The sequence below is a fragment of the Jatropha curcas genome, chromosome 4, assembly GCF_041381405.1.
Source record: "Jatropha curcas cultivar XTBG-Jc1 chromosome 4, XTBG_Jcur_1.0, whole genome shotgun sequence".
NCBI classification, from domain to species: Eukaryota; Viridiplantae; Streptophyta; class Magnoliopsida; order Malpighiales; family Euphorbiaceae; genus Jatropha; species Jatropha curcas.
This window is the reverse complement of record NC_143154.1, coordinates 12,876,792-12,898,664: the sequence shown is the minus strand read 5'-3', so window position 1 is coordinate 12,898,664 and position 21,873 is coordinate 12,876,792.

The window sequence follows — 21,873 nt, the reverse complement described above, 5'->3', positions numbered from 1 at the left end:
TGCCCTTATCCTTTTTCCTGCCCATCGTTCTGTAAGAATTCGCGAGTCAGAAAGTCTGGAATGTTATTTTTATCTCCTTTAATAAATTCAATATCAAATTCAAATATACTAAGTAAAGCTTGCCATCTTGCAAAAATTTGTTTAGAAGCCAGATTTTTTACATCTTTTTGTAAAACATCTTTTGCAGATTTACAATCAATACGAAGTAAAAATTTTTGATTTAATAAATCAGATTGGAATTTATTGATGCAAATTACTATACTTAAAATCTCCTTTTTAATAGTAGAATAATTTATTTGAGTTTGGTTCCAATGACCAGACGTATACTGAATAATTCGTTCTTTACCATTAATTACTTGTTTTAAAATACCACCATATCCAACATCGGAAGCATCAGTTTCAACTATCTTGAAAGCTGTTGGATGAGGGATATAAAGATATGGAATTTCTTTGACTAAGGCCTTTATCTTTTTTACTAACTGTGTATGCTGGGCTGTCCATGGGTCAGCATTTTTCTTAAGCCTATCATGTAATGGTTTTATCATGCAATTGAGATTTGGATAAAAATCTATAACATAATTTAAACATCCAAGAAAACGTTGAAGTTGGGTTTTATTGGTTAACTCATCAGGGAACTTGGACCCAAATACCATAGCTCGTTCTATGGGCTGGATAATACCCTGTTCTATGTAATGACCCAAAAATCTAACTTTAGTTTTAAATAAGTCCATTTTAGTTTTACTCAATGCTAATCCATTCATTTCAATTACCAAAAAAAATTTTTTTAAGTGTTTAAAATGTTCTTCTAATGTTCTACTAAAAACTAGAACATCATCAATATATACTATACAAAATTCACTATGGGGATTAAATATATCATTCATGATCCTCTGAAACTCAGAAGGAGCATTTTTTAATCCAAAAGGCATTACATTCCATTCATATTGACCGAAGGGAACTGTAAATGCTGTTTTATATCTATCATTAGGATGAATCTGGATCTGCCAGTAACCAGATTTCATATCAAATTTACTAAAAATATTTGCCTTATATAATTGTTTTAATAAATCCTTCTTATTGGGTAATGGATACCTTATCCATTTTAAGGCTGTATTTAGTGGTTTATAATTAATTACTAATCTAGGGACTCCTCTTTCTATCTCAGCATTTTTATTGACATAAAAAGCTGCACAAGACCACGGACTTCTAGATTTGCTAATTAATTTTTTATTTTCTAAATCCTGAATTTCTTTTTTACAATGGTCGATAAGTTCAGGGCTCATTTGAATAGGTCGGGCTTTAGTTGTAATGGACTTTTCATCAAAGTCCTTCTCATAGGGTAAATCTACTATGTGTTGTTTACGATTCCAAAATGCATGTGGGTGATCTGCACATAATTTATTTTCCATAAATGTCTTTAATTTACCAATTCTAATTTGAATATCTTCATCTTCGAGTTGCTTTTTAATCCTTTGAAGATATGTATAATTTCTCAAATGATTTAAGTCTTCTTCTTTAGATTTTATTAAAGAATTAATTTCCAAAGTTTTAATAGAATGAGCTTTTAATAAATTTAAATTTTTTCTCCTAGGTTTTTCAGTAAATTCTAACCTAGCTCTACTTCCGTTTACCTTGAATTTAATGCAATCTTCTTTTACCGAATATGGTGTAATTAGGTTAATGAATGGTGTTCCTAAGATTACCATATAATTTATCTGTGGTGAAAGTAAGAATATTGTTTTTATTTCTAATTCATTATTTATAATATCTGCTTCAATTTTACCAAGAATTTCTAATTTAGATTTATTACCTGTAGTCAGTTTTTCATGTGTTTCTGACCAAAATCGATGTGGAATTAAATCAGATTTTATGCAATTTAAATCTGCTCCTGTATCAAATAAAGCTATACCATTTATTATAAAATCATGTGAAATTTGTAAATTTAATTTTACTAAATATTTTCTAGATGTTATTTCTTGTAAAAGAAAGAGAAAATGTGGATTTATGTCTTCATCTTCATTTAGCTCATTTATTCCATCTGTTATTTTATCATCTTGTTCATCCGAAGAGGAACTAGATATTAATTGAGTTTCTAAATGTTTTATTTTGGCATCATGTACTTGTGCTTGATGTTTTAATTCTTTGACTTCATGTTTTAAAATTCTAAGTTCTTTATATAGATCTTCTAATGATATTTTTGTTTCTAATTTTTTATTCTTATTTAATATAGTAGTTAAATCATAAGTATTAGTCTGAATTTTAGGTGTGATTATTTTTACTTCTTTTTCTTCTTCAAAACTTTTAATTAATTTTTTAAGAAGTTGACTTTTAAGTTCAGTATCTGTCAAGCTATGTATTACCTCTAAAAGTGTATTCTGATCTTTTGTTAACATATTTACAGATTTTTCTGAAGAACTGGTTGTTGAACCTAGTTCATCAATTTGATTTTCACTTTCTTGTACCTCAGAATCTGATGTATCAGAAGTAAGATACAATTCATGAATTTTATTTATCACCTCATCTTCTAAGTTTAATTCATGCAATTTTTTATTGAATTTGCAAAATTTAGATGTATGTCCTTTCTTACCACATTTAAAACAAGTTAAGTCTTTATATGAAATCTTATTAGTCTTTTTGTATGGTTTTTTATTCTTAGATTTTTTATGGTGTTTACGTTTATCTTGATGATAAAATTCTTCTTTACTAGGTTTAGACCTATAGTGTTTTTTATAGTGTTTTTTATAGCTTGTGGGTTTAGAGCATTGACCACTACATTGTTGAGTAGGGGTTATATTATAGTCAAATTGTTTACAAAAACTTCCTAATTCTTGTTTAGTCTTTTTTAGCTCATATTTTAAAGTTTTTTGAAGCTTTAAATCTTGACAAATTTGTAATCCTTCTTTTTGAATTATACTTATTAATTGCCCATAAGTTAATTTATTATATGGAATTGGATTACCATGTTGTTGTTTTATGTAATTCCTAACCCTTTCGCCTAAAAAATAGGGTAAACCAGCTAAGAATTTTTCTTTCCAAAAAGCTTGATTAGAATCTTCTCTTAACATTAATCGTGTAAGAAAAGTGGTTTTATATAATTGAAATTGACCTAAGTGTTTACATTTTAAATTACTTAAAAGTTCAGCATTTTTATCTTTTATATGTGATGGATCGCCTATAAAATGTAATGAAATGGTTAATATTAAGGTTGCAACTGCATCTTGAATAGGTTCACCATTTTCATCAAATAAAGGTTGATCCTGGTCATTTACTTGAACTGCATTTAAAATATCTAATTGATCTTTTTCAGTGAGATGGTAATCCCACCATCCCTTTAATTGTCCTGTAAATCCTGCAATGAGGATTTCAGCAACGGCTTTATCAGATATAGGTGACTGAGTTTTATAGGCATTCGCAGCCATGGTCATTTGTTGCAAAATACTTAAGATTTTATATTCATATAATCCATCAATATTCCATTCATATAATGTATTAGCATTATAGTGAACTTGGGATATGTATGGAGGAGGTTTATCAAGTAATCCTAAGTCTGGGGCCCTAGAGACTATTTCTCTATGGGTTATATTATTGACAAATTGTTGAACACTATCTGAGTCAGGTTTACTATCTTCAGAGCTAGAAGTTTCTTCTAAAAGATTTATATTTCTGGAAGCATTAGAAGAATCTTGAACAACTTGGGGAGTAGATCCTGAACTTGCCTCAAGTTGACTAAGCTGTTGTTTTAAAGTTCCTATAAATTGTGAATTTAATTCCTTTTGACTAGTTTTAGATACCTGAAATGGTTTAAACATATGTGACTTTACTAATGCTTTACCTTTAGCTTGTTCAAGTACTATGGGTTGATCTTGAAGTAATTGTTCTATCTTTTTTAATTGTGTATGCAAACAAATTAAACTAGCATTACTAAAATTATTTTGCTCAATTAATTTTTTATCTGAATCATTTTCTCTAGTTACTTTATATGGTGCACAAGTAATATCATTATCTTGATATTTAAATTTACTAATGGCTTTAGGAGGAAAATCACTCTGGATTATCCTATCATTTACTATCCATTCTGGTCTTTTATTACGAATTGTTATTGGGTTAAGACTTTTAGTTGAATTATTTTTAATTAATGAGAACCAGTCTAAAAATCTAATTCTAGTCTGAGTTTGAAATTGATATTCAACATATTCCTGTTTTAAATCTTCAAAATTATGAGTTTTTAATATTTTATTAAACTTCATTAAATTCTTTGTTTTTGTTATCTCTTTTACCAAATCTTTATTAGTTTCATCTTTAGTTAAAACATTTAGTTCTCTATTTAATTCACTAACATTTTCAGTGATGGCTGAAGCTGTTGGTGACTCTGGTGAATTGTTTACTAAATTAGATTGTTGATTTAAATAATTGTCAACAGGGTTATAAACTGCCTGAGGGACTGAATTACTATAATCAACTCCTTTCATTTTAAATGATTGACTAGATGCAGGTATATCTGAAGTAGAATACCTAGGTTTTACTAAGGTTTGAATAATTGGTTTAGGTTCATTTTCTTTATATCTTGCATAAATTACTGAAGGTATTTTCGGCTTATCATCATCCATAATCTCAGAAGATGTTGATCCTGTATACCTAGAACTTAGACTCCTATTAAATTTTAAAGTTACTTTACCATCTTCAAATTGTTCAATTTTTTGTAAATTGACATTTGGTTTAACAGGTTCTGGTTCTGGGGGAGGGACTATCCCTTCCAAAATCCATTCCTCTGGTAAGGTGATATCCTTCCATTGGATGGTTTTAGGTATAACGGTGTTGGTTTTAGCCAAATCAGTTTGAAGAAACTTAGTTTCTCCAATTTTTGGTTGTAATTTATATTTAGTACTAAAAGCTGAATTCATAGCTTTATAATGGATTTTATAGATTAAAGCAATTGGAATAGATCCTTGCTTCATTTTATAATTATGAGTTTTAACTTCTAAAATGATACTTTCTAGAATATTAAGATCATTTAAAGAAACAGTCATATCTGGATAAACCTCAAATGAGATTGGTCCTTCACTTAAACTTGTTTCAACAGATCCTAATAAAGAATCTTGAAAATTTAAAAATCTAGCATCTCTTACTACTGCCAATATACTAGTGTTTAATCCTTCTCTAGTTAAAGGTTTTATACCTACTTGTATTAATCCTATATGAATATATTTATACTTTTTATTTTTATGTTGCTGTAATGTTTTAGATGAAAGAAGAGTGATGCGTTCAAAAGGTTTGCTTAATTGAAAATCACGTTCTTCAGTTTTAATAACATAATCTGTATTCCATAAAGGAAATTTACTAATTTTATAAATGTGTTCTTTATCTACTTTAGGTATTTCCCAATCATCTATAGCTTTACTAAAATCTTGTAATATTAATTCATTTCTATTTATTATTCTTTTTATTTCTGAAGAATCAGAATCATCCGATTTAACATTACTTACAGATGGACACAATAAAGGATCCATTGTATACTATATTAAAGAATCTTAGAAGCTACCCGATTATGCCCTCCGGTTATACCCTTCACTGCCCAACAATTCTCAACAAATGGGTCTTACAACGGGTTCATATGGAATCGGCTCAGTGGGCAGAGCTAAAAGCTTCATTAATATAGTAAACAATCAATACTTTATTGGGTGATAGTAACCAATACTTAATTTGGATATGGTGGTATTTTAAAACAAGAATCTTGAACAACTTGGGGAGTAGATCCTGAACTTGCCTCAAGTTGACTAAGCTGTTGTTTTAAAGTTCCTATAAATTGTGAATTTAATTCCTTTTGACTAGTTTTAGATACCTGAAATGGTTTAAACATATGTGACTTTACTAATGCTTTACCTTTAGCTTGTTCAAGTACTATGGGTTGATCTTGAAGTAATTGTTCTATCTTTTTTAATTGTGTATGCAAACAAATTAAACTAGCATTACTAAAATTATTTTGCTCAATTAATTTTTTATCTGAATCATTTTCTCTAGTTACTTTATATGGTGCACAAGTAATATCATTATCTTGATATTTAAATTTACTAATGGCTTTAGGAGGAAAATCACTCTGGATTATCCTATCATTTACTATCCATTCTGGTCTTTTATTACGAATTGTTATTGGGTTAAGACTTTTAGTTGAATTATTTTTAATTAATGAGAACCAGTCTAAAAATCTAATTCTAGTCTGAGTTTGAAATTGATATTCAACATATTCCTGTTTTAAATCTTCAAAATTATGAGTTTTTAATATTTTATTAAACTTCATTAAATTCTTTGTTTTTGTTATCTCTTTTACCAAATCTTTATTAATTTCATCTTTAGTTAAAACATTTAGTTCTCTATTTAATTCACTAACATTTTCAGTGATGGCTGAAGCTGTTGGTGACTCTGGTGAATTGTTTACTAAATTAGATTGTTGATTTAAATAATTGTCAACAGGGTTATATATATATATATATATATATATATATATATATATATATTAATTTCTCAAATTCTTATGTCTATTATGGTGATAATGTGGAAATGAATGACTACAAATCTATAGAAATTAATTTTGTGTTGGCTTCATTGTTGGAGTTTATTGGATGATTGAGGTTGAATTGGGAGTGTTTTCTATTCACAGGTTTTGGGGAAAACTCTTGTAGTTTTTCTGTAGGATTTAAAATATTTTTCTATAAAAAAAATTTATACTTGCTAGACTTGTGAATACTTAATCACTTCTAATCATGTAGTAGTTTATTAGATTTATATATTAGTTAGAATGGTGCCTCCAGCACCGAATGTGGCATCCGCCGTCTAATCTGCCAGGATTGGGCGGCAGGTGTTGCATTTAGTTGCATCTGAGCATAGTTTTAAGCAATTCTAGGGCTATATTTATTTATAGGAATTTATCTGCTTTTGAGTGAGAGTACAAGTAATTTAAGTTAAATAAATGCCATACTGGTGTGTTTGGAACTTCTCTCTGATGCGAACCTTTTGGTCTTTGTAAGAATTGTGAGATGTCTCAGCATTTGTCTAATGAGGAGGTGGATATTTATGCCCCTCCTAATGGAGGTAATCCTACTCGTAGTGCCGCTGGTGGTGTTTTGGGTTCTAATGCAGAGCGTGCCTTGGTGACGGGGTAGGCTACTGCAAGTCCTGCTCGGCCTAATCAAGATGTACTCTAGCAGTTAGTTATTGCTTTGAGGCAGGTAGTGGGCACTGTTCCCCAGGCTTCAGTCGCTCTAGCCCCTCTTTCAGCTCATCCCCCTATTGAGAATTTGAGAAAGTATGGTGCTGCTGAGTTCAAGGGTAGGAAGGATGATATAGGCTCTACCACAAAGTATTGGCTTTAGGCTACACAAAGGATATTAGAGCGGATGTAGTGTTCCCCTTAGGATAGCTTATTGTGTGCCACTTCCTTGCTGAAGGAAGAGGCTTATTAATGGTGAGACACTATGTCCTTTGTCAGTGAGTGTTGAGGAGAGGACTTGGGACTTCTTCATCGCTGAGTTTAAGAAGAAGTATCTTGGAGATCTTTTCATTAAGCATCGTAGGACTGAGTTTCTGGAGCTTAAGCAGGGTAGGATGACTGTATCAGAGTATGAGCGAGAGTTTATCCGCATGAGTAAGTATGCTACTGACTTGATTCCTTTTGAGCTAGAGAGGTGCAAATGCTTTCGAAAAGGCTTGCATGATAAGTATAGGATGCATCTGATTGCTCATCCTCACACCTCATTATCTTCTTTGGTGACCACTGCTTTAGAGCTTAAGGAGGTTAGGACTAAGCAGTAGTCCAGGAGACAGTAGAGTTAGTAGGGCCAACATAAGAGGTTCCATAAGGCAGTATCTGGTAGGACTTCTGGGGTTCAGTCGGGTAGTAAGAGGCATAGAGATGCACATTAGTATGGGTTTAGACCAAGTTAGAGACATGGTAAGGATACTTCTACTAGATCAGCTCCACAGACTACATCTGTCGGTAATGCTAGCAGCGTTGTGAGGAGTGACACACCGGCTTGTACTCAGTGCGGTAAGAGGCATGTTGGGGTTTGTAGGAGGTCTTATGGGACATGCTTTCGATGGGTCTACAAAGCATATGATCAGAGATTGTCCTAGAACTCCGATTGGTTCAACTCCACAGATTGGGAGGTTAGCTCCCTTTGTTCCAAGAGGCACGGCTAGAGGCTATGGTGATAAAGCGGGTATTGGGAGTTAAAGACCAGTTTCTAAGATAGTGGACAGACCTGAGTCCAAAGCACTTGCCAGAGTATATGCCATTAGGGCTAGAGAGGAGCAGGATGCCCCAGACATCATAATTGGTACATTCTCTATCTTTGATACTCATATACATGCTTTGATAGGCATATAATGAATATGACTAAGGGCAGAAATGCACGTGAATGTGTGAGTCGTCACCTTGTTTAACTATTTTAGGGTAAACTAGGAAAAAACCCTAAGTTGACTCCAATTTTAATTAACCTACTTACTAGATTAATTATCCCAATGTTTAAGGCATGGTTTGCGAACCCGAGGTGGATCCCGAGACTATGTCATGCTGATGAACTAACCAATGAATGAATGCTTTGCAAGGTAAATGATGTAATTGGACCAAATGAAAGTGTTTAAGTGATTTCGACTTGCCGCTCGGGGTTAAATCCCAAACGTGCCTACGTACTTCCCTTTGAATGGAAGATCAAAGTCGACGTAGTTCGATAGGCCTTTTTTAAAGGGCTTTGAAGGGGTATGCTTAATGCATGAGTGTGTGTATGCTTCGTGCATTTTGTTTAGGCATTTTGCCAAAGAATTGATTGATTTGATTAGGCGTTTGTTGCCAAAAGTGTTGATTTAAGGCTTTTAGCCAAAAATATTAATTTAGGCAATTTGTTTGCCAAAAGTTGATGTGATTTAGGCGATTGTCGCCAAAATTGATTATTTGAAGGCTTTTAGCCAAAATGGGTTGATTGAGGCAATTTATTTGCCAAAAAGTGTTGATTGGGCGATTGTCGCCAAAATTGAGTGATTTAAGGCTTTTAGCCAAAAGATTGATTAATTCAAGGCTTTTTTGCCAAAGCTTCGATTTAAGCGATTTGTCGGTAAAAATGGTTGATCTTAATTATAGGCAATTTGTTTTTCAAAAGTGATCAATTGAATTACAACATAGGCAATTTATTGCCAAAAAAAAAATGTGGTCGATTAAGGCTATTTAGCCACAATTATTGATTAATTGGACTTAAGCCGGACTATTCGAAATAAAGGCGATTATACCTTAGTCATTAATTGACTAGATACTTTAGCCAGTATTGTCGGATTTAGGCTTTAACACCACGATTATTAATTAACCGGGCATTTAAGCTTAATCATATTTAATTGAGGCAGTTTATTTGCCAAATTGATGACGTGAATGCATTTATGCAACAGTTTAATTCAGAATTGGAGTAGAAGAGAATATGCAAAAAATGCTGAAATTAAATAGACAGGGTTTCGTTATCACCTGAGTTAATCGGCGGCCGCTTCTTAGCTTCAGCTTCAAAATTCCAGATTAAGCTTCTCGTTTGGGGAATATTAATTAGAATTAATTTAATTAAGTGACCAAGTATCACAACAGTAGTGTAATAAAAGCCTACACTAAATGCAGAAAAGCAGTAAAAGAACCGCAAGGAGCGTAGGGGAGAAGAGAGCGTCCGTCAACACAGACTGAGTGAGTAAAAAAGTCGCATCGGGGCTAATTTTATAGGAAAAAACAGGCTGGAGGATGGGTGCCGCCGCCCTAGACAGCGGTCGCCGCCGCCGTGGCCGACGGGCGCCATCGCCCTGGCCGGCGGACTTGCTAGTTTTTCATTCCGGAGGCTTTTTCGGGAGTTCCGTACCTCCAAAAAATATTCCGGGACCAGTTCTGCGATCCTCGCAATTTTTTGGACGTTTCAAGTACCATATTGGCATACTTTCGGTGAACTTTCCAAACGTCCTCCGGTCCGGCTGGACTGTTTGCAGTCCGTGAAAATAGGCTTTTTGGGCAACCATAAAAATGATTTATAGGAGTCGGTGGTTGTCTGAAAAACAAATTTTGAAGGTGAAAATCGGACGCGTCCAGAAGACCCGCCCTTTAGCTATTTCCTTATAAATAGCTAAAGTTTCACTTCTACATTCATTCTAAACTCTCCAAATCAAAGAGCTCTCTCAAATTCTCTCAACTTCCTCATCGTGACTTCTCCGGGTCAAAGCAGCGACGAGGATTTTCTTGGGTCTTTGGGAATTTCCCTAGACACCGACCTTACAGTGGACGCAGACACCCACGCTTCCGTGACCGGTATCTACGCCCAGGTAAGTTTATTTTTTCTTTTTTCTTTATTATTATTTTTTATTTTTCTGAATTTTACTGTTTTAATGACATGCATGCTAGGGTAGAACTAAGATATTATCCTTAGTAAGGAACCGAGGAATAACTCTTAGATTGTTTTACCTTTTAGGACCCCCATATTAGATTGGATGTGGGTGAGACCTCTGTGGCTGAAATTCCGGTCGAGATATTTGACCACAACAACCCAATTGGAGCGATTATTAGCCCGTCCCATCTAGACTACCTGAGGCATTTTGACATAGGTTGGAGCAGACACAAAGAATTGCTGGGCGCTTTGGCCAAGAGATGGTGGGACACCACCAATACCTTCCACTTTTCTTGGGGCGAGTTGACAATGACCCCCACAGATTTTTCTATGATCTCTGGGATCCCCTTTGGGACTCGGGCGATCGAGTTATATGATGACTGGAGGACAGAGATCTCCTCGGACCAGATGGTGGAACTGATCGGGATAGACCTGCCTCGGATTGTCTGGCCAAGTTCTTCTACACCTGTCTTGAGCGTTTCCAGACGCTGGTTATCCCTCCAGGCCCCCAACATTTATGCTAGATACAGGCAGGGAGAGCTGACGGCTACTCAGGTGGCCAGATTCACTTTGTTGCTGCTGTTCACTTCGACCTTCTGGTCCAGCAGGAAAGAGAAGTTTAATCCTTCCATCTTGAAGAGTTTGGAAAATCTGGCCCATCTTGAGGAGTATGACTGGGCCGGTGCTATTCTGAGCCGCATGTATGATGACATGTGTGATCTGAGTTGGGGCCACTGTAAACTCAGCGGGACCTACTACTTTTGGGAGGTAATGTAAAGAACATTCCCCCTTTTTGTGTTTTTGTTTATTATACTTGATTTTTTTTTCATTGATTCTTGTTTCTTCTTTTTTTTTTTTGCAGACTTGGGCATTCGAGTATTTCCCGTATAATACTCGCCCGGTTCATGCTGATCTTGGGCTGGGACTAGTGCCTTCGGCTTGGAGATGGTACCGAACAAACCTTCATACCATTTGGCGCAAAAAATCGCTGAGGGATCTAAGGGCCTTTTTTGATACTTGCACTCTGGAACAGGTAAGTGCTTAGTAATTCTTGAATATGTTAAATAAAAAGGATTTATTAACACATTTGCATCTTCCATAGGTTGAGCTGGGGGCGATGACCGCCCGTCTACAGAGTTGGATTCAGGCCGATCCCCATTTCCAGCGGTCGGACGCCTTGTCTCGGCGGAGGGTTGTCCTATCGCACCCCGTCCTTAGACGATATTACTTGGGCGAGAGAGTAGACCTTCAGATAAGAGGCTGCCGTTTTGTCCTTTATTCCCCTCCCGAGGACATGTGAGCGGGCAAGCAGATGATGCTTACCGATGCCCATACTGAGGGTGTTCCACATGTGGAGTTCATCCTGGGGGAGACTATGACGAGTTCTGCAGAATCTTTTTGATGCAGCCCATTGGATCTCGGCTTGATAGTTTTCAGAGATCGGCACCTTCCCAGCCGCTTGACACCAATTCTTCTGGGGCTTCGGGCCCCTCGACTAGGACTCCGAGGAGGAGGCCTACGACTGATCCCTCTTCTTCCACTCCGGTTGAGGGCCCGTCTCAGGCTGGGCCCAGTCGCCCGTCAGGCCCTTCCAGGGCTCCTCGGGCCATTTCATCTAGGCCTGGCCAACCTACGTCTTCCATACAGCATTTCCTACTATACACCTGACGGCACTCTAGCTTTTCGGGAGGTCTCCTTGGAGAATGTGGATCGCTTGGATCTTCCTCCCAAGGACATTAATGAGGTAATGACTCATAAATCTCTCATAAAAAGGATTCATAAGAGACTTGATATTAACTTGTGTTTTTTGTATGATTTCCAGGTTCCTAACGGCTTGGTCAGTCAGATGATGGAGCTGATGCTCGGGATGCAGCAAGAACTTTCTGTGTCCTGGACTCTGAGGGCCTTTGATGATCAGAGGAGGAGGAGGCCCCATCGCTAACGCCATGGTTGCTGGATTTTTCCTATTTTTTTTTATTTCTGTATTGAACTTTGACTGTACCTGCACTTGGTTAGTACTGAAAATATGTATGCATGATTATCCATTTTGAAAGAAAACGGGATTTTTTTTTTTAAGGCGGGCGCCGCCGCCGCCGGCGGTAGCTGCCGCCTTCGGGCGCATTTTTCTATAAAAAAACTTGTTTTTTCCAGGCTCCCTCATTCTTTCTCGAAATTCGTGCTAGAAAAATAGTTTTCAGCCAGTTTCTTCTCTTTTTCTCTCTTTTCCTTCTTCTTTTTTTCAAAAAATGAATCCTTTTTATAATCACAGCATGCATAGCTGGACTAAGAGCCTCTCCAAAGTCGAAAAGATCAACTTAGGGAGGTACGGTCTTTCTCCTATCGTTACCCTTAGGGGAGTGGTAATTGACTGGGATTTTCTACGGGCCTGCACCAGACTTTGGGACCCGGAGGCCCACGTTTTTCGGTTTGGGGCCATGATGGAGGAGATGTGCCCTCTTTTTGAGGAATTCTGCGCTATTATAGGGTGCGATCCCAATGCCCCTTTAGTCAAGCATGAGGTCAAAATTGGGTATGTTCGGTCGTTTGAGAACCTGTTTCAGTTCAGCCGGCCACAAGCTAGGGCCATGATTGTTGGTGACCAGAAAGCAATTCTGTTGCCCTTGATTGACGAATTTTCAGAGGTTCACTCAGACGACCCAGACCGGATGAGGCTGAGAATGTGGGCCTTGGTTTTCTGCTTATTAGCTGGTTTCTTGTTCAACAAGGACCCAGGCTTTGGGGATTTGCGACTTTGCCCCATGATTCGGCAGATGGAGGATATGGGTTGCATCGGTGGCATTGTGCTGGCAGAGACTATCAGGAGCCTTGACAGAGCTGCTTTAGGCTTCGATGACTGGACGGTCTCTCCGATTATTCTCCAGGTATTTCCCCTTTTCCTTTTTCTTATTTTTTTTCCTTCTTTCTTTTGGTTCATTCCTTCGTAATAGAAAGGATCCATTACTCAGGTTTGGTTAAAGGACCACCTCCAAGTGGTTGCTGCTCCTACTTTCTTGCCTTATAACCCCTCTCAGTATCGTATGCGGAGGATCCTGATCACTCATCCATCTACTGATGCATGGACCTCATGGCTGATTGAGTTGGGTCCAAATGAGGTACTGTGGTACATTTCCTGGTATAACATCACCCGCTTCATCCAGGTTAGCTTCTGCCATACTCGGGTTTACCTTTTAGGCCTTACACACTGTACTTGGTACTGCGCTTCGCTCATTTTGAGGCAGATGGGGATAGACCAGACTGTTCCGATTGTGGATGACATTTCAGCTGACTCAGCCATCACTCCGGGTGTTACCTGAGCCGTCCTTAGGGCTTGGGTTAGAGACCATCACATGGTTAGGCCTTTACCTAATCCTGCCGGTGTTCAGATTTCTCCTGAGTATCGGACCTGGTTCATTGTCATTGTCTGGCCGGTTGAAAGGCCAAGGAGGAACGCACTGCTGAGTGTACTTGAAGGTTGGGCTCAGGCTGACGCTGATAATGAGGTTGGGACTGATGAGGAGATTATGTTGGCTCCCCGGACAGGCGAGGTTGGAGAGAGTTCAGCAGCTAGGGATGACTCGAAGGATGTTGCCCCACGGAGGCGACGAGACACCTAGACTCTTATAGGCTTTTGGACTCTAGACTTTATTTAGAGATTTGACTTTGGATTTTTTTTTTTTTTTGGCTTTGGATGTATGTTTTTTTTTGGACTTGGACTTAGACTTAATTATTTATTTATTTTTCTTGGACTCTTTTGCTTTCTGCTTGACTTCAAACCATTTGACTTTATTGCTTTAATTGGGAATGTCATTTGACTTTTAAGCTTTCCAAGCATTTCCAACTTTATTTATTCAAGCTCTAATTTTTGCCTAAGCCGCCCTTTCGGGTTTTCAGCTTAACGAGCTAACCATTTTTGCCTAAGCTGCCCTTTCAGGTTTTCAGCTTAGCGGGCCCCGACTTTTGCCTAAGTCGCCCTTTTCGGGTTTTCAACTTAGCGGGTTTTTTTCTTCTTTTTCTTTTCTTTCCTCTTTTTTTTTTTTTGGCAAAGAAGAAGGAATGATGAAATGATTTTTTCATTAATGCTTAGACCGCGCCCAAAGAGGGTTGCCTACATATCTCTGATACATAATTTCTTTTTTCCGAGGAGAATCAAGTCTGATGTAGCTCTTTTACATTATGCAATGCTTATTATACAAAATATCTTTTTAACTGATCTAAATTACATGGATTCGTGAATTCCAAACCATCCAAATCAGTCAAAATGACGGCTCCGCCAGACAATATTTTCTTCAACACGTAGGGTCCAGCCCGATGAGGATGAAACTTCCCACGTGGGTCTATGATTGGCTGTCTAATTTCCTTCAGGACCAAACAACCTTCTTCCAGTTTTCGGTCTTTGACCTTCTTATTAAAATGCCGTGCCATTCTTCTCTGGTAAACTTGAGTTTGGTGGATCACTTGCAATCGTTTTTCGTCCATACCCAAGAGTTGCAAATGATAATTCTTAGCCCAATCTACTTCGCTGATCTGGCTTTCCCGGATAATCCTCGCCGACTGAACTTCCAGCTCAATAGGCAACACTGCTTCCATACCATACACTAAGGAATACGAGGTCGCCCCAGTAGGCGTTCTGATTGAAGTCCTATATCCCCATAGGGCATTCGGTAATTGTTCGTGCCAAGCTTTATGCTTTTGAACTGTCTTTTGTAAAATGACTTTTATAGCCTTATTTGCAGCCTCTACAGCCCCATTTGTTTGTGGCCGATAGGGTGAAGACTTGTGATGCTGAATCTTCTTTTGCTTCAGCAGGTCAAAAAATTAACTTTGAAAGTGGGACCCGTTATCAGTAATGATCTCGAATGGCGTTCCGTACCGACAAAGGATGTTAGTACGAATGAACTGTGCTGCCTTCTTGGCATTCAAGACCGAATAGGAGGCTGCCTCAATCCACTTAGTGAAATAATCAACAGCGACCAGGATAAATTGGTGACCATTGGAAGCCTTTGGGTGGATTTTTCCGATCACGTCTATGCCCCAAGTTGCGAAGGGCCAGGGTGAAGCAATGGGATTCAAATTGACCGGAGGCTGTTTTTGCAGCTTAGCAAAAATTTGACACTCATGGCACTTCTACGCGTGCCTCACGCAGTCTGCATTCATGGTTGACCAGTAATAACCCAGGTTCGCGATTTTCCGAGCCAAGGCTATCCCGTGCATGTGTGGACCGGACTCCCCGTTATGTAAGGAATCCATAATGGTTTGAGCTTCTCCCTCATCAACGCACCTTAGGTGAAGGCCATTCCAACATCTTTTATACAGTACTCCCCCAGTAAGGAAATATCCGGATGCTAACTGTCTCAATGTCCGTTGATCAGTTTTGGTGGATCCCTCCGAGTAGGCTTCATTCTGAAGATAATTCTGTATATCCCAATACCAGGGCTTGTCATCCACCAAATTCATGATATGTGCTGGCTGTTTCTGTAGCCGAACTGTCAGAGGTCGAATGACTTGGTCTCCCCCTATATTAACCATGGAGGCCAAAGTAGCCAGAGCATCAGCAAACTGATTTTTGGCTCACGGCAAGTAGTGGAAGGATAAATCCTCAAATTGCTGAGCCAATTCGTCCAAGCGTTGTAGGTAAGGAACCAAACGCTCTTCCTTAATTTTCCATTTTCTCAAAGCTTGGGAGACTATTAAATTGGAATCCCCGAAAACCTTGAGGACATTTATTTCCTTTTCTAGGGCTGCTTCTAACCCCTTTATGCAAGCTTCATACTCGACTTCATTGTTGGTGCAGTCGAAATCTAATTTGACTGCGATTGGGACGTATTCTCCACAAGGAGTTTTGAATACGACTCCGACCCCATTTCCATGGTAGTTTGAAGCTCCATCGAAGTACATTTCCCAGACTTCACTCTCCAAGCTCAACAAGTCTTCATCAGGAAATTCTACCTCCGGCATTTGGTCTTCGACCGGTAATTCTGCTAATTGATCAGCCAAGGCTCCGCCTTTCCCTGCCTTCCATTGTACAAATTTTAAATCATAGGCTGCGAGCACCGACACCCACTTAGCCATTTTACTGTCAAGAATCGGCCTCTCCATAAGGAATTTTAAGGGGTTCGATTCAGAAATAACGTATGTGGTGTAGGACGAGAGGTAGTGCTGCAGCTATTGACGAGTGTTTTTTATGCCCCGCCTGATCCAATGAGGAAATGAGGATGCAAAATGAATGGATTAATGCTATCTAGAAGTCTTTTAATCCAAGGATTTAAATTAAAAATTATGTTGAAGAGTTGGCTGAGTCATAGCTGCGTCACGCAAGAACAGCTGCGTCACGCAACTGTTCATAACTGTTCATAACTGTTCATAACTGTTCATCACTATTCATCACTATTCATAACTGTTCTTCACTGTTCAACAAATGAGTAGCGTCACGCAGCTACAGTAATGTGACGTAGCTACAGTAGCATCACGCAGCTACAGTAGCGTCACGCAGCTACAGTAGCGTGACGCAGCTATGTCTTGACCTACCCTATAAATACATCTCTTTCTCATAATTTTCAGGGGACGAAAAAGAGGAACAAAAAAAAAGGACAGAAGAACAAAAAGAAGAGGAACACGATTTTGAAACCCTAAAAAACACACTATAAAGAAACCACAATTAAATCCTTGAAAAAAAGGCTTCTGGAAATCTTAGCTATCATTTGTTAAGAGATTTGATCCATTTGCAAGCATCAATCTGAGGATTAGGTAATTTCCTTAACATTCTTTGTATTTCTTTTATATATTTTTGTGATTTTAGTAATATTTTTGTGGTTTTAGTAATCTAAGTTTCTTTAAATCAAAAAAAAAAAAAAAAAAAGAAAAGAAAGGGCTAAGTTGAAAACCCGAAAGGGTGGCTTAGGCAAGAATTAAGCTCGCTAGGTTGAAAACCCGAAAGGGCGGCCTAGGCAAAAGTTAGAGCATAATAAAAATAATAAAAAAAATGATAATAATAAAAATAAAGAGTTTCGAGATTAATGCATGGTGCTTAGTTTAAATGCGAAATCTATGCCATGCATTTGTGACATCCTTGCAACTGGTTGCTCAATGTCATCAACCTGATTAGAAGGAGAATAGGCAAATGAAGTAGTTAGAATGAATAACCATTGTATTGAAATAATTGCTCTTCGCTTCTGTATAATGTTGAAAGAAGTAAGTGGAATAAAGAGCTTGATTCTCAAATTCTTCTTCCCTTTTGTTTCTGGGGCACGATCGTCGATTACGAGACATTCCTCTCTGCCTATGTGGTCAGCATTTGCTCATTTGTTTTGAAGATGTGTAGCTGTTGGTCCTACCCAGGTATTGGATTCTCCTAGACAGCGATCAGAAGGTCAAGTGCCATTTTCTCGGTGATTTCCTTGGAAAGATCAATAAAACCATGGATAAAACCTTAGTACTCATGTAGGTTCATGCATACATAAAGAAGTTGCATATGTTGTTTTTGTTTGATCTGTGCAGGTAATAAATAGTCATACCATTCTTATTCTCCCCAAGCGTAAGCTTCTGTATTTATATCAAATAATTCATTTTTATGAGCATTTCTTTATTAACCCAAGGGCAGGAGGCCCGAATAACTAACACAACAAATAATTTCGAAAGAAAATTTTTGTTGTCTGGTGTTGTCCATGTGTGCAGGAATTAATAAAGGCAGAATCAGCAAATTCATTGATTCAAATAAAGCAGATACATTAAATAGGAGCTCAAAGCTCGAGCCTAAAAGAAGATAGAGAAAGCAATAACAACATTTATTTCAGTAAGGGCTACCATCAAACACCGATCCTTGCAGAATTTAACATCATCATGGGGTAAAAAACCAATTCACATACTCGGGTGTCATAGTGTCCTGCATCACTCCTTCACCTAGGTACTTGGTGTTTCGGCTTCGCCAGCGGTTAGCTAAATTGTTCAGCAGATGCAGTGTAATGAAACCACTCTCAAAGTTATGGATTCTTGGGACACGCTGTATCATTCCATATCGACGGCTGATCCTGTCTGGGAAATAGGCCATGGAACGGTCTAGACTAGCGTACACCACATAATGGAGACTTATGCTTCCAGTAGTGACCAGTCCGATCCTCCACCAAGGACAAGTCCACCGAATGGTCGGGTTATCCCCAAAGTCGAAATGTCCTCGAGTCCGAGACCGAAAGTTGGCAGGACCGTAGGTTGGAATTAAACGAGCTGGGACCGGAAGAAGTAGGCTTAACTTGTCTAGAGCCCAGGCTTGCAGCAACATTGGACAACCACGGTGATGAACATTGAAGTTGGTGATGTGAAGGGCAATATCCCTGACCCAGCACATCGTTTCTCCCATGATCATCATGAATATGGTACGATGATACAGTTGCATGTCACGCACAACTGTCAGAAGACGGAAGTCTCCAACTCTGGGTTGACGGTTTTTCATGGCATACACATTCAACAGCAAGAAACAACAAGCTCGAATCCAAGAGGGATCTAGATCCATGGCCAGAACCTTACTCAAAAAGGGCTCTAAAGGAAGACCTTGATCCGTGTTTAGGCTGTCAAGAAGGTAAACTGGACACAGGGCTGCAATCTCGGCTAAATCATACCTAGGCCTAGGGCAAAGCCGGAGTTTCATTTTGTGCAGGATGATGGTCCATCACAGCGCGCATTTCCTCATAGGTCGGAGTTATTTCAGCGTCTTCAAACCGAAAAACCATGGTGTTAGGATTGAAGTGCGTAACGAGCCAAGACAAGAAGCCATGGTTGGGTTTTAGGTCTTTGAAATATTTCAACCAGGCGAGTTGGTCCATAGGGGGAATCTGCCATAAGTCGTCAGGGATGGATTGGACGAAGGATGAAACTTGGTTCTTGAAAGCCATGGAAAAAGATTATCTAAGAAAAGGATTTGTTTTGAATGCTGGGTGTGAAGAGGCCGTAAAAGGAAGCCTTCATTTATAGAAGTGTAAAGGGTTTCATGAACGAAGCACCATCATTATCAGACCTGATATTTACCGTCAATAGTGGTTGGAAGAGCATTTATGCATAGGTCGCTCCAGTTGGTGGACATTTATGCTAGCGTTAATAAGAAGGACGGTTTGTACAATAAGGAAGTTGAGCCTTTATGATCGCATTAACCGAGAAAGGATGGTTGAGCCATTACGTCTGCATTCGCCGAGTGGACCACCCTGTCAGGTAAGTATTACCATCCACTTCTGTTTCTAATTGATTTTTGTCGTGTTTCACCTTAAGTTCCTTATTTAGTCTTTTATTTCATTTCATTCCATCATTCATTTACAATAAATTGGTTCATTGATCACTAACAAGGTGGACCACTCTTGTGAATAAGTGGGATACCGCTATTTTGTGTTCTTGTGTTTTATATTTTGTTTTTGCAGGAATAAAATCTCACAAGTTGTAAGAAATACACGTATAAACGATACTATAATAAAAGCAAATATACTATAAAAATGTAAAATAATGTCATAAAATTAATAAAACTGTACATATAATCCTACAAACTACAAAAGTGTTTAAAAAATGGTCAAAAAACAGGAGCCTGGCTAGCGACGCCTCCTGCTCAGACCAGCAGCCAACTCTAACCTTGTCCGAAGTCGATCCACCTCCAGCTAGAATTGGGTAACGGCGCTGGATTGGCGAGACTGGTGCCTCCGCCACCTCCCAATCTCCAAATCCTGTAAGAGCAGAAATATGTAAGAAGGGTATGCAGACAAAAAAAAGAAGAAAGTAACGCATATGAGATACATACCCTCTCATCGCGGTCAGCGTAGAGTCGAGCGATGTAAGATAGGGCGAAGTTGAACCGCTAGCACACCTCCTGATACCTCTGAGCAGGCACCTACAAGCACCGAATAGAACATTTGGTGCAATTGCTAAATGAAATGGTTAGAAGAAACTTACTTATAAGTAAGCACTGGGCCGAAGCCCACCTCTCTAAGTCCAAAAGAAGGAGGGGCCCATCAACAATCCTCAAGCCCAAAGGAAGGGCCCATCACACTCGTTAAGCCCACAAGGCCCAAATGGTCCGTTTAAAGCCCATAGTGACCCGTTCAAGCAATTTGACGTCGATATGCAGTTCGTACACTTCAGCGATTTTGTCTACTCACCGCACAGGGGGGAGGAGCATCAAATTGCCCAAATTACCCTCAGGTAAGTTTTCTCTCAAACACTGCATCAGGAAGGGTATACTTGAAAATTCAGGCTTAAAATTCTTCTGGCCTAAAATTTTTACTAAATTTTTGCAAACCTTTCAAACCAAATTTTGACAATAAACATTGAAGGTCTGCCTAAGAAGATGATACTTTTGGTCCTAAGTTGGAATTCCGGACTGGAGGCAAAAGTATAATCTTTTGCCCTGATGCAAACTTTTGAAATTTATAATTAATGCATGGGGGCATATGATGTCCCAACATTCTTCTAACAAAAAGGCAAGGTCTGTTTGTACACAGATATCGCTCTTTTTCTGTTGAACAATTTTTCAGGTCAACCGGTGATGGTTTTTCGAAGCTGATAGGTCCCACCAAGTAGTGATTGTGTTGACGAAGTTGTTTGGATCCTTTTCTCGATTCGTGATGATGTATTGCGAAGCGGATCGAGTCAATCCTCTTCCTGGTTAATGATGATGTATTGCGAAGTTGACCAGGACAATCCCCAAGCAGTGATTGTGTTGACGAAGCTGTTTGGATCATTTCTCTCAATTAGTGATGATGTATTGCGAAGCTGATCGAGTCAATCCTCTTCTTGGTTAATGATGATGTATTGCGAAGTTGACCAGGACAACCACCAAGCAGTGATGATGTATTGCGAAGCTGTTTGGGTTCTTTTCTCGATTAGTGATGATGTATTGCGAAGCTGATCAGGACAATCTCAAATCCTACCAAGCAGTGATGATGTGTTGCGAAGCTGTTTGGGTTCTTTTCTCGATTAGTGATGATGTATTGCGAAGCTGATCGAGTCAATCCTTTTCCTGATTAGTGATGATGTATTGCGAAGCTGATCAAGACAATCTCAAATCCCACCAAGCCGTGATGGTGTATTGCAAAGCTGCTTGGACCTTTTCTTGATTAGTGATGGTGTGTTGCGAAGCTGATCAAGACAATCTCTATTCAAATCCTCTAAAGCCGATCAAACGTAGCTGAGGAGGTGGACAACAAAGCCGATCAAACTGAGCTTTGGAATCCTTAATCGAGTCAATGATGGTGTATTTCGAAGTTGACTCAAATCCTGATTAGTGATGGTGTATTGCGAAGCTGATCAGGACAATTTCAATGACCGAACAGTGATGGTGTATTACGAAGCTGTTTGGGTTCTCTTCCCGGTCAATGATGGTGTATTGCGAAGTTGGCCAGGGCATTCAAATCCTTCAGGCCAATCAAACCGAACCTCGGAGGTGTCTTCAAAGCCAATCAAACCGAGCTTTAGAGTTATTCACATATTCGACGGGAGCCGACAAAGCCGA